We start from the raw sequence: 12,053 nt of genomic DNA, 5'->3' as shown, positions 1-12,053 counted from the left end.
GCGGGATGTCCATCCTGCTGCGAGTTTGTCTACCCATAGTTTGTACTGGGCAGAAACCTGCTGCGGATCAGTTACCTGTGAACGCAGCCTTATAGTACAAAATTTCAGTTTGCCCCCATGGGCACTCTATGTACAGCTACAAGCATGGCCTGGCTGTAGCTTTCATCTTCATTGCTTACAATGACCACTGACATTACCACCATACTTTGACTGAATAAATCCTATAGTATAGTAAGACAACTATCCCCCTATACAATGACCATATACTGGCAGATACAAGCCTTACATCGTACAAATGATGACAGTGACATATATCCAGTGACTCACAAGTGATGTCTTCTCTGATTGGAGTCACACACTTTTTCTTTTCCATCTGGCCCGGTGTAGCAGGCCAGATTAACCCCCGTCCAGATTATACCTGGGTATAGTTTGGCCTAGGCCATAGTGTACCCCGGGGTATAAAATAGCCTAGGCTAAACTATACCCCACCAGGCCAGAATATACCCCTGGGTATAAAATAGCCTGGGCCAGAGTATACCCTGGGGTATAAAATGGCCTAGGCCAGAGTATACCCCGGGGTATAAAATAGCCTAGGCCAAAGTATACTCAGTATAAAAAATAGCCTAGACCAAACGATACCACAGGGTATAAAATAGCCTAGACCAAACTATACCCCAAGTTGTAACATAGCCAAGGCCCCTGATGGCGAACCTTTGACACGCGTAGCCATAGTCGCTGACACGCGGCCACATACTGAAAAGTATGCGGCTGCATGCAAGCTCCAAGGCCATCCAGCATCCTTACAGTGCGGCCTGACCCAACGTATTCTCCGCCCCACATACCGCCCGGATGCAGCTACTGTGGCGTCACCCGGAACAATAGCTGCGTACGGCCGGCTGAAGCGGTGCCGCACTCCAGCCCTGCTTGCTCCTGCTTCCAGCCCTGCCTGCTCCTGCTTCAGCCCCGTCTGCTCCTGGTGCCACAGCCCACATCCTGGACCGCAGCAGGATTGTAAGTGTGTGTAGGGATTGGGGTCAGGTAAGGTGGTGTGGGGGATGGGGGTTGGGTGGGATAGTGTATGTGGAAGGGTCAGGTAGGGTAGTGTATGGGGAGGGATGGGGCTCAGCTGTGGTAGTGTATGGGAGGGATTGGGGTCTGGTGGGGTAGTGTGTGTGTGAAAGGGTCAGGAAGGGTAGTGTATGGGGAGGGATGGAGGTCAGGTAGAGAAGTGTATGGGGAGGGATGGGGGTCAGGTAGGATAGTGTATGGAGAGGGATGGGGGTCAGGTAGGATAGTGTATGGGGAGGGATGGGGGTCAGGTAGGATAGTGTATGGAGAGGGATGGGGGTCAGGTAGGATAGTGTATGGAGAGGGATGGGGGTCAGGTGGGGTAGTGTATGGAGAGGGATGGGGGTCAGGTGGGGTAGTGTATGGGGAGCGATGGGGGTCAGGTGGGGTAGTGTGTGTGTGGTTTTTAGTTTACTCCACAGAATAGTTAGTTTTTGGTATACTAAGTACAGTTATATATTACAGTTAAGTATTTTTGTTATTTAAACTACAAATAACACAAATGGTATAGTATACCCATCCAGGCCAGAATATATCCATCTAATGTCGAGCTAGGCCACAGTATATCCCGAGGGATAAACTATACACCTGGGGGTGTAAAACAGCCTAGGCCATGCTATATCTCTCCGGGCCATAATGTTATTACTTCACTGGTTTTCTCACCCCTGGCCCAGGCCACAGTATACCCCAGGGGATATATTTACATACACAGGGGTGTAATATATAGCCCAGATTCCTTCAAGTTATCATATGACTGTATTTCTCAGTTCTAGCCCAGGCCACAGTATACCCCAGAGGATATATTCTATACTGGTGGTGTAAAATAGCCTAGGCCAGAATATACAGTATCTCTCCAGGTCATCATCATATCACTTCACTGGTTTTCTCACTCTATCTCTAATTTGTTGAAATGTGCACAGTTTTTTTTTTTTTTATCATGCCTGGACACACAGTTGCATCCTCTTGTTGGAAAATACAGTACAAAGCTTACATTGAGGAGACAGTAGATGGTGCTGTCCCATTAGTGCTGCACAAAATTTTACGGTTGTTGCGCAAAAATCATCATTAGATGCAAGGGCCTTGATACATCTTGCATAATTTATTCCACAATTTATGCCTAAGGCTGGGTTCACACTGCATTTTTTGCAGTCGTTTTTTTAAAATCCTTTTTTGCAAACCAAAATTGAAAAACGGAACAAAACGCATCTTTTTTATAAGCTGACACAAAAACTTGGTCAACCAGGTTTTTGGTGTACGCTTTTTATTATGGAAGTTAATGGAAAAACTGATCAAAACGGAGGCACACAAACGGTTCCTTTTTTGCATCCATTTTGCAAAAAACGGATGGGAAAAAAAACACAGTTTGAACCCAGCCTAAAACAGCTTGGCTACAAAGCTATGCTAGGGTAGGATTTTGTGCAAAAAATGAAAATTTGTTAATAGAACACCCCCCTGCAAACAATAAAAAAAAGGTGCAGGCATTGGAAACTGATGTAAAATAGCGCAAAACCCTTAATAAGTCTTGCACAGATATTTATGAAGTGCACAAAATCTCCTTATTAGCCGGAAAAAAAATGTGCAAACACAATGATGAATGTCCCCTATGGGGGAGATTTATCAAACATGATGTAAAGTGAAACTGGCTCAGCCCCTAGCAACCAATCAGATTCCACTTTTCATTCCTCACAAACTCTTAGGAAACTGAAAGGTGGAATCAGATTGGTTGCTAGGGGCAACTGAGCCAGTTTCACTTTGCACCATGTTTGATAGATCTCCCCCTTTGTGTTTAGATTCTTAAGCTTTACATCAGTAGCTTCTCACTTATCTCACAAAGCCAAATCCCCAATAACATGGTGAAAAATAAAATAATTCTTGTGTATATCATTCACTGCTGCTGATTTCATGGGGGTATAAAATGGCCTGAGGGGGTATGAATTGGCCAAGGCCAAAATATACCCCGGGGTATAATCTAGCCTAGGCCTAAATATACCCGGGGTATAATCTAGCCTAGGCCATTTTAACCCCGGGTATAGTCTGGGCTGGGGGTATGCTCTGCCCTGTTACCCAGGGTCATGACTCTTCTTATCAGAATCTACCAGAGAAACATATTACTTTCTTTGCTCCAGAACATATAGCATTAGGCTGGGTTCACACTGAGCAAAACTAGCGGAATTCCGCGGCTGAATTGTCTGCTGTGGAATGCAGTTAGCCTCCCTCTCATAATGTGAGTCTATAGGAGGCGCGCGCTGCTGTTCTCACAGCGTCTCTCCGCGCTGAAGAATGAACATGTTCATTCTTCAGTGCGGACAGAGCAGGAGCGTGCGCCTCCCATAGACTCAAATTATGAGAGGGAGGCTAACGGCATTGTCCGCCGCGGAATTCCACTAGTTTTGCTCAGTATGAACCCGGCCTTAGGCCTACTCTATGTTAAGCCCTGTCAGTGTCCCCATATAATAGGTTCTCTCTGAGCCCCCATATAGTAGTTAGGTCTCTTTATATCCTATAGAGTACCTCTGTGTCCCCATATAGTAATTTGGCCTTCTCTATCCATCCATTTGTTAGGGAGGCCCCCTCTGTGCATCCATATTGAAGTGGTAATGTACCATGGGTGACAAAAATGCATGCTATCTCCACTGGAACACATGTGGTGCGTTTCCACGCATACATGGATTTCTAGATTAAGAGTCGATGTTACCACTAGTTCAGCAGCATAGGTCCTGACAGGAACTCTTTAAATCCCTTTGTGCCCATATATGCTAATAAGGCCCCCATCTTTTTATCACAATAGTAGTTAGGTCCCTGTGTGACCCCACATAGTAGTTAGGCTCCCTCTGTGCATCCATACAGTAACACAGTCTTTTAGTGTGCCCCTATATTACAGCTAGCCCCCTATGTTTCCATTATAAAAAGGCCCTCTGTTTACCCATATTGTAGTTAGGTCCTCAGTATGTAGTATCCCTATTGCAGCTAACCCCCCCCCAGTATGCAGTAACCTCCATGTAGCCCTCTGTAGGTGGTCCCCCTGTAAATGTTATGCCCCTGTAGTTAGTCCACCAGTAAATGTTAAGCCCCAGTAGGTAGCCCCCTGTAAATGTTATGTCCCTACAGGTAGTCCCCCTGTAAATGTTAGGCCCCTGTAGGTAGTCCGTCAGTAAGCCCCTCTAGGAAGTTCCCCAGTAAGCCATTGCTGGTAGTCCCTGTAGTTATCCCCCAGTAAATGTTAGGCCCCTGTAGGTAGCCCTCAAATAAGCCTCTGTGGCTAGTGCCCCAGTAAATGTTAGGCCCCTGTAGGTAGTCCCCCGTAAATGTTAGGTTGCTGTAGGTAGTCCCCCAGTAAGCCCCTGTGCTCTATGTAGGCATCCTCCATCATAGAAAAAAAAACACATGTATACTCACCCGGCTCCAGCGTGTCTCCTTCCCTCTGCTCTTCTCTGCAAGCAGTGCCTGCATACTGTTCTTGAACTGGGACCCTCTTTTGTTTAAAGAGGATGTACCACCATTCATTCTAAGGGAGCCGCGTCATACAGGGGAGGGAATTCCCTCCCACTGGGGGCGGGCTGGCCTACCTCTAGTGCTTGAGCACCAGCTGGTTCCGGTGCATAGAACGTTCGATCCGTGGGTTCAGATTAAAGAGGATGTACCTGGTGGTACATCCTCTTTAAAGGAGAAGGTCAACCATGTAAAAAAAAATTCAAACTGCAGGTGCAGGGGGACATAACACACTATCCCAACTCACCTCTCCCCATGCCTCTCCAGTGCTGGATTACCGCTCCAGGCCCACTGTAGGTCGCTGTTCACAGCAGAGTGCAAATGTATATCCACCAGTAGACGCGCTGCAGTAGCTTTTGGATGGGCAGATTGGTGCACTGAGGGCTAATGAACCACGCCCAGTGCACCGAACACCCTTATTTACAGTTAGTAATTCTGCAGTTGCTCAATAAGGCCGCAGGGCACCAACATAATAAAGAGACATGAAGCCTGCCTGTCACCTGCTCTAGGATCAGTGGCGGAACTACCGCAGTAGCAGCCGTAGCTGCTGCTACGGGGCCCGGCACATCAAGGGGCCCGGCAGGGACTTCCTGAGTGATGTTCCCTGCTTAGCTATTAAGGACACTAGCCAAGCAGGGCAGTGGCAGACCTATCGCTTGTGCAGCCATTTTGGCTGCACAGGGGCCCAGGAGTCAGGTGGGGCCGTCGCCCGCCCGCTAAGACAGGTTTCATGATGTTAGGTACTACTTAAGTAGGTCTACTTAACATCATGACACCTGTCTTAGCGGGCAGCAGAGACAGTAGATGTGTAAACAGTGCTGTGGCCGCGCATATACACAGCCTGCTGTCTGACCGGAGAGGGTGTGTTGTGCGTCCCCTGAGCAGCAGCTGATGGGAAGCGAGGGGCCGCACACACACACACAGGGACTCTCCGCCTACGCCAATCACAGCCCTGTAGTGCAGCCGTCCTTTGGTCCTCTCAGCAGCAGCTAATGAAAAGCAAGGATGGCTGCACGCACTGGCATTGTGGCCCCGCCCCGCCCCCCTCGGAGAGCTAGGTGAGCGCTCCTTTCTGGCAGTGGTTCCCATCAGTGACTCCTCAGTGACCAGTCCAGTGTGTTGCAGGTAATCCACTAAAGAACAAGGGAAAAAGTTAAAAGAGAGGGGAGGGGGGATGGGGCTGATAAGGGAGATGAATAAAGGGCTCTTGTGTGTCTTACTGTACTAGTCAGTGTGGGGGATGGTTAGGGGGCCCTGTTGGATGTAGCGGGGGAACGTATAAGTCGGGGCATCACAGAAGAGAGAGGGGGAGATAAAACACGGGTGCACACTCTCTCCCTCTCCTGGTCACTGAGAAGATGCCCTGACAGGAGACTCCTCTCCTCCTGCAGCAGCTAGAGGCCGCTCTCCTGTCTGGCCTGTCAGCTGCCTGTACGGAGGAGCATGATAACCTCTGACCCCCAGCCCTCTCCTGCCGGACCTCAGACGTAACAGCTCCTGCCTCCTCCTGTAAGTATATGCTGTCACCTATAAGTGTGTGTGTGTGGTGTGTGTGGTGTGTGTGGTGTGTGTGGTGTGTGTGTGTGGTGTGTGTGGTGTGTGTGGTGGGGATTTCTACAGGAGCTGTGCCATTATGGGACTACAACTCCCAATGTGGTCTGTCTGTGCCCCCATCCTCCTCAAAGACTAAATGGAGACACAGATTGCACAGACAGATTACACTGGGATTTGTAGACCCACACTGTCAACATACAAAGCTACCCTGTGACTGCAGCTCCTGTAGGACTGCATTATAGTCACCCTACATACAATCATAGAATAATTTGAATTGTCCCATTTTTCCTTGCAGTGCCAGACAGGATATATACATGCAGTGCCCTGGGCCAGGCTGTATATATATATATATATATATATATATATATATATATATATATATATATACACATGTGCAATTCCAGACAGGATATATAGTGCAGCAACAGACTGAATCTATCTATCTAGTCCAGATATATTCCACGGCACAACGGAAAGTTTGATTCCATCAAAGGTGTAGATAACATGTGCAGCACAGCAAAATTCAAAGGGTGCGACGTTTTTGATGGTCTCAACACCGTCCTTTTCAAGTATACACGTGCAGTGCCAGACAGGATATGTACATGCAGCCCAAGGCTTGATTTTACTATCTAACTATCTATCTATCTGTACACACACGTGCAGTGCCAGACAGGATATATAGTGCAGTACCAGGCTGTTATCCAGTCACACCATGGCACTATTGTTCAGGTCTACTATGGTGCTGTTATACAGTCACAGTATGGCAGTATTGTTCAGTTCTGTTATGGAGGTATTGGTCAGGTCTGGTATGGTGGTATTGGTCAGGTCTGGTGTGGCGGTATTATACAGTCACAGTATGGTGATATTGTTTAGGTCTGGTATCGCTGTATATGTTAAATGCGCATTGTCTGAAGCGGTTACCTACCAATCCTATGAATTCGAAGGAGACAGCACTTTGTAGAGTGAAAAACGGTGACCTTTATTCACACCTCAATATTGCGACGTTTCGGCTATACACAGTAGCCTTTCTGAAGCATGCTGTGTATAGCCGAAACGTCGCAACATTGAGGTGTGAATAAAGGTCGCCATTTTTCACTCTACAAAGTGCTGTCTCCTTCAAATTCATTGGTTTATTCTGGACATTGAGCCCAGTCTGGTGAGGAGTGCACCAATTCATTTTTTCTACTTTTTGCCTGTGCTGCTATACTACATTAAGTGACCTACCAATCCTATGATGTGAATCGCTACAGACAATATGCAGATCATTTAATGTGCAACCTTGTTTATATATTTTAAGCATTTAAAAACCATGTAGGAAAAAAAAGATTCAGCCAATGTATGTGGCCGAAACCATGCGTTTATTTCTTCCCCAGTGGCTGGGAAGTGTGTGTGTGTGTGTGTGTGGGGGGGGGGGGGACGGTCCCTTGGAAAGTTTGCTATGGGGCCCAGTCATTTCTAGTTATGCCCCTGTCTAGGATCGCCTGATCTGCTGCTAGCTTTCCTTTAATTTAGAAACAGTGGCCTATCTGGAAACCATCAATGATCAGCCTTATATTTAAAGGTAATTCCCATTTGGAATTAATGGCATATAACTTGGCACCCACATGTGTCAGACACAGAATATATCATACATGTCCACATGGGAATAGCCATTTAATGAAAAAAGCATAAAGAATATGTATTGTATTAGAACTGACTCTAAAGGCCCTATTCCACCAACAGATCTGACGACAGATTATCTGCCAAAGATTTAAAGCCAAACCCAGTAACAGACTATAGAGAACAGGTCATAAAGGAAAGACTGGGTTTCTCCTCTTTTCAAATCCACTCCTGGGTTTGGCTTCAAATCTTTGGCAGATAATCTGTCGTCAGATCTGTTGGTGGAATAGGGCCTTAATTCTAAAATACAAAGGAGGCTGAATTGGCCGCCACTAGTCTGTCTATGCGGAGGAGCCACTTGGAATATAAAGATCAGGTCCCATGATCCGTAATAAAGCATCAATTGTAAACATGTTTACTCCCAGGTTATTATACAGCATACATCGCTACATAAGTGTGTCACTTACCACCCTTAGGCAACGGGTGGATAGGCTAAGTCCTGGATACAGTTCAAAAATCGTCAGCCAGGCTATTGCATCTATTCCCATTTCTAATATGTGTCTGTTTATGTTTATCAGTTTATAGGTGTTTATGGTAACAAAGGGGACGATAAGAGTGGCAGTACAGGGCAGCTGAGGGTAGTAGTATCTCTAGCAAAGTCTGTTGTGATCATAGTAGCTTTGTGGTATGGCTGAACCCTGTAGTTATCTAGCAACTTAGGGTGGTCTGCACATATACACACACTATGGTGTGGTGTCCTAAACACTGTGTCTGGGTGCTGGTGTATCCATGGCGGTATAAGTGCCATAGCCTGAAGTGCTTGATAATGTTGTTTTGCTGTTGTCACAGTTGTCAGGAGTGGTAATACCCATGGGCAGCGGACCTTTGATAGATCTGGTGTGAGGTGCAGTTGCGGCATAAGTGATGACAGAGTCCCAACTTAACCAATAGTTTAAAGAAGCAATTCACCAAAAATTATTATTCGCCCAACCCCCCACCCTCCGCTAGACGCTGGCGAGTATACTCACCGCAGGTGATTGGTGTCCCGTGGCAACATGCAAATCCGACCCGCACTCATGTCAGCCGCTGCTGTGACTGCTCTTCAGTCTCCTGTGATTGCCAGAAGTCACGGTTAACAATGCATTCTTTATGGAAGTGCGCGATTTGAACAGCGCCACAGGACCTGAACGAAGGCATGCTGCGGCTCACCGATCATCAGCGGTAAGTATATGCGCCAGCGCCTATCGGGGGGGGGGGGGGGGGGGGAATGATAATTTTCTGTGAACTGCTTCTTTAACTTTACTTGAAACTGCTTCAGTGAAATACAGAATAGGGTAACAATACTGCTCACAGATGCTAGTGCAAAAATATAACAATACTCTATAGACAGAATCTTGGAGTAGAGGTTAGAATCATAAAGAACTTGTTTGCAAGGGTAGTGTAGGGGCCAGATAGGAGTCCTTGCCTAAATAGTAACAATACTTTTCTACCCCTCTTCTCTTTTACTTCTTCAAGCACCTCCTCAAGCACTAAAGTCTATGTGAACATTTATCTATTTTGCTAAAGTGTATTGTACTACTGAAAAACTGTACAGTAAAAGCTGTTCTATTTTTGATATCACTAGGACTCTGTCAAATTTTCCTACGCACCAGCACCCATACACACTACCTGCTATACACCTTGGTTTATTTTTCCCCTTCCTGTGAGTGGCGGTACCGATAGTCCGGGTGGGTCACTTGCCACTCTGGACTACCTTCACAAGAGCCCAAGGGACCCATCACAACCCGGCAGGTCACCGACCATTGGGGAACACAGCCAGCCACAATACAAAGCAGGTACTACCACCATACCTGTGTGCTGTGGGCTGAGCTGTACAGCAACACTAATAACACTGCTACACCACACTAGCCCAATGCACTTAAGGTCTGCAGGGGCCAAATGTCATTGAGGCGGCTATGCCACTTTGGAAGTGTTCCCCTCTTGCCAGTAGTACAGCATCTGTTGCTGCTGATAGGTGGGATGACAGGAGCTTCCCCCTGCCCTCTGGTGAGGTTGCCAATGAGGTTGGCTTCTCTGTGCACAGATACAGCAGCCAGAGCAGAGAGGAAGCGCCCCTCCCCCAACCGACCCATCATGACAGGACTGTCTAGAGCTCCATACACTAACCCCAAATAACCCAGCTCCCCACGCCGCCAGGAAGAAAGACAAACACACAGATTACTTTGCTGGGTGATGGCTGGCCACAGCTTTTATTAAACCGTACTTCTGTAAAACCAACCGGCACGATGTGCCAACTCAACGAGGGGTAGCCACGGGGTGCCACCGGCGGACTCCCGCCGTACACGAACGTCCGCTATCCCTACCTGTGACTTATGATTAACCACATATAAACATAAAGGAATGTTGTTATCAATCATTTTAACTTTTCTTTTTTTTTTTTTTTTTTAAGCACACATATGCGTCAACACTGACCAACATTTCCAAATTCTCACTATACATATATATCAGGGAGGGAGGGAGGGAAAACCGCTCCTCTGAGACAGTTACTGAGGAGGGGGGAGCTCGGACCCGTATATATAAGGTATGCTCTAGCCACATACCCCAACTCTCCTGATAGGCTCTAAAGCCCGCGAGCGCTGGCTATTGGCCCCCTGAACTGCTTGGTCTAGGAAGGGGAGGGGGTAAGGAGGAAACTAAACTCTTTTAACCCTTTCCTGGCGGGTTGAAAAGGGGGGGGGAAGGATGAAGGCACAGACCTTATGGAGGATGCCACAGACAGTCCGTGAGCACCCTCCATAAGCAGTCGGGTGCATGCCAGACTGTCTAGAGCTCCATACACTCACCCCAAATAACCCAGCTCCCCACGCCGCCAGGAAGAAAGACAAACACACAGATTACTTTGCTGGGTGATGGCCGGCCACAGCTTTTATTAAACCGTACTTCTGTAAAACCAACCGGCAAGATGTGCCAACTCAATGAGGGGTAGCCACGGGGTGCCACCGGCGGACTCCCGCCGTACACGAACGTCCACTATCCCTACCTGCTAGGCAGGTGTTCTCAGCCAAGGAGGAGGCCCTTTTATACCTAAACGGGGCTCCGACCACCACCCAACAAGAACAGGGCTTGCTCAATTCCGTCCTGTATACCGGACAGGAAAATATCGGTACCTATATCCGTCAAGTGAACACCATCCCGAAGCATTAAACCGCTATTCTCCCCCTCCAACTGTCGGTGGCGTACAACTACGCCCGATCGGGACCTAACAAAGCGGGACATGCGAGCATTCAATGTCTGTCTCGCACGTTCTATAGCTGCCGGATCTCTAGCATATTGCCATACCACGCGGGGGACAATTTCGGACCATACCAAAACGAGCTCCGAAAAAAGCGGACCGAAGCGCTCAACATCAGTACGCATAAGCGTCATGAGGTCCCCGATCTTACAGTGACACAAGTCATTGCCCCCCGCGTGGATGACTAAAATGGCAGGGCCTGAAACAGAAGCAGCAAAGGACATGACCTCGGATAAAACCTGGGGCCATCTCAGCCCCCCTATTCCTCTCCATGTGACCGTCATGCTCCTGAAACCGAGGCTCCTTCCACCAGGACGAACTTCCGCACGTTGAGCAGCGCGGCAGATATAGGAATGCCCCACAATGAACACCGAAGGCGGAACGATCTCTGAAAAGAAAAAACTGTTAGTTAATCAAATCAACAACTCTGGGCGCACATAGCGCGCGTAGCAATCAGAGCGCCAGCGACCAATTCTTTTAATCACCTCCTCGGAAAGACCTGCTCTAGCCGCCTCAGTAGCAGCCCCGATCCTAAACGAATGCGTGCCGTACTCGCGCGACGAACACCCTACCGCCCGCAACAACCTACGAAACATCGACTGAAACTGAAAGGCCGTAAGAGGGGAGCCGTCCTCATGTACCAGGAACTGCTCGCTAGCGACCCGTGTCCTAAAATAATCGGAAATCAGTCTAACCGGGCACACGGGGCCATCAACCGCCCATAAGGGAAGCCACGTGCCCCGAGCTGACTGATCAGTTTTTGACTTCCTTATACGAACCCTAATGGCACCATCCCCCAAGACCACGTCTGAAACCTGAAGCTCACCCGGCCTGTGTTTCGACGGAGGGAGAAGCTCCCCAATCCTCATGGCGCCGAAGAACGCCAAAACAAAAGCAACCGCAAATAAAGAACTTTCATAAGGGGACCTACATGCCAGGGGGCAATGGTCCACCAACTTTACCAGCAACTGATAAGAGACCGGTCGGCGGGAATCGCGGCTAGGCCTCTCTTTCTTCCAGCCCTTAAGCGCCTGTCTAACTATAAAGGCCC

Source organism: Dendropsophus ebraccatus, chromosome 4 (genome assembly GCF_027789765.1).
Source record: "Dendropsophus ebraccatus isolate aDenEbr1 chromosome 4, aDenEbr1.pat, whole genome shotgun sequence".
Taxonomy (NCBI): Eukaryota; Metazoa; Chordata; class Amphibia; order Anura; family Hylidae; genus Dendropsophus; species Dendropsophus ebraccatus.
Note: the sequence above shows the minus strand (reverse complement) of the source record.